This window comes from Hibiscus syriacus, unplaced genomic scaffold (assembly GCF_006381635.1).
Source record: "Hibiscus syriacus cultivar Baekdansim isolate YM2019G1 unplaced genomic scaffold, ASM638163v2 tig00110332_pilon, whole genome shotgun sequence".
Classification (NCBI taxonomy): domain Eukaryota; kingdom Viridiplantae; phylum Streptophyta; class Magnoliopsida; order Malvales; family Malvaceae; genus Hibiscus; species Hibiscus syriacus.
The window spans coordinates 995,787-998,059 of record NW_024062688.1 but is presented as its reverse complement, the minus strand read 5'-3'; the positions used below and the strand labels follow the sequence as shown (position 1 = coordinate 998,059).

General features: G+C 31.1%; 1 non-coding gene across 1 annotated transcript; it reads left to right on the top strand.

Moving 5' to 3' along the window:
- Positions 1 to 291: 291 nt before the first annotated feature.
- Positions 292 to 373, top strand: TRNAS-AGA. The gene has a single exon. It is a non-coding gene; the product is annotated as a tRNA-Ser (tRNA).
- The last annotated feature ends 1,900 nt before the right edge of the window (positions 374 to 2,273 follow it).

Here is a 2,273-nt window from a genome sequence, read left to right as displayed (position 1 = left end):
TTTATTATACATAATAAATGGCAGTGTCAAGTAGGATGTTTAGAACAAAACTTGAAAAAGTTAAGATTTTGAAGGTAAAAAAAGAAAAAAAAAATCATAGATTAAAAATTCATAGAGTAGTGCCTGCTTAGTTGTCTGGCCAACAACGGATCTGCAGAGTTCTGAAAACAGTAAACAGCTTCCCAAACTGTATCAAGACCGAACCCGAAACACCACTTCCCGACTTAAAATAAATAGAAAAGCAAAATGTAATAAATGTTAAAACCTGTTTTTAACAGAAATGGTGACAGAGTGGGCGTGCCGGAGTGGTTATCGGGCATGACTAGAAATCATGTGGGCTCTGCCCGCGCAGGTTCGAATCCTGCCGCTCACGAGTTTTAATTGGTTTTACTTTTTTTGGATTTTTTTTTATCAGATATTTAAGTTTTTGTAAGAAAGAGTCTAGGTAAACCTTCTTTCAGTTATAGAAATTGTCTTGAATTGTATTTTAGTTTTCATTATTAAAAATAGATAAATCAAGATTATAATTTCTCTTAAATATTTGATTCATTTGTCTCTTAACTATTAAAGTGATAATTATATAAAAAGGTAAAAAAATTCAAACCCTCAACCTTCAAAGTTTTTGTCAATCTAATCATTAATCATTAAAAATATACAAAAAAATATACAATTATGTTAGTGTGGATAAAATAGATTGTGACGGCTATAGGTAGTTCACCTCTTCTAATGTAGACAGAAAATTGTAATTAATGATTAATTAGTCGTTGATCGATGTCAAAGTAATATGACTCCATAAGAAGGTAGGACAAAGGAGAACAAAGGTGAAGTGATTTTACTTAGGTTGTGTCTCGTTTCTTTGTCTTGGTTAAAAGATTTTTTTAGTGATCATTAGTACAAGTGTCAACCGCAGGATCATAATAACTACCCGTAAGTTAGTAGGCTAAGTGGACATGGTCAGGTGGTACTAAATATGGCTTTGGTAGGTCATAGGGACTTGTCATATGTCACGTCAATTAGTCGTGTCTTCTCGAGAGATATGACCTACCAAAGCCATATTTAGTACCACCTGACCATATCCACTTAGCCTACTAACTTACGAGTAGTTATTATGACTCTGCGGTTGACACTTATCATATGTCACGTCAATTAGTCGTGTCTTCTAGAGAGATGTTATACATTCAATGATATTTTTCTATAGGTGTTCTCTTTATGTCTACCGAAATTTTTTAGTGTCAGAGGCCTTAGGATGCTTTAGAGTTCTCCAATGATTAAGGTGTGAAAATAGTGTGTATGGAGGACCTTTAGTGGGGTATAATATTTTTCCTCTCTTCGTCAAGGGAATGTCATATAGCGGCTTGACTCAAGACTCTTATAAAATAGCATTTATTGAGTTTATGAAGGAGCTTCTCGGAAATCAATATGATGACTTATTTTAAGTGACTACAGACTCGTATGTTTACATATATAACAAAGGGTTCTTGATGCATAATGAGAAAATTGTAACGGATGCATCTCTAGGTTAAGTATGTTACGAAGATCATGATATTACTGAAGAGGTAACGGAGAAAACAATAACATGTTGACGCTCATTTATCATTAATTGTGGAGGAGCCGTCGTTTAAGTTGGTGTAAGCCCGTAATTTAGTTGTATTGTTATCTTAATTTTTGTAAAAGTTGGACGATTTTGAGGCTGGACGGAGACTTACATATGTCTCGGATTCTCAACACTTTTAGGCTCATAGTATGGACGTTTTATTTGAGATAAATAAATCTCAATACTTTTAGAATTTATCACCACCTTATTTATCAATAAAAATATAATATTCAAGTTCAAATATAATTGAAATTTATAAAATTATATTTTATAAAAAAATATTAACTATAATATATATATATATTATAAAATTATATTTATAAATATAAATATATTCTTATAATTGTAATATATTATTACATTTTATAATTTATATTATAATTAAATTTCATAAAGTATATTTATAAAAATTTTGTTTGGTGTGAACAGAATAATAATATATATTATATTTAAAAATATTAATTTATTAAAAATTAAAATATTTATAATGATCTTTATTTTTTTTATTTAGTTAAGGTAAAACCAAAATGATCTTATAGCGTTTCACATTGAATTGTCTGTTCAAAACCAAAATGATTTCTACAAGCCCTCGACTTGTGGGCCCGCCGGCGATACATTCCTTAAACCCACCCTCTACCGCCGTTGCAGACGTAGAATCTCTCGCCATCCAAGCCGGACA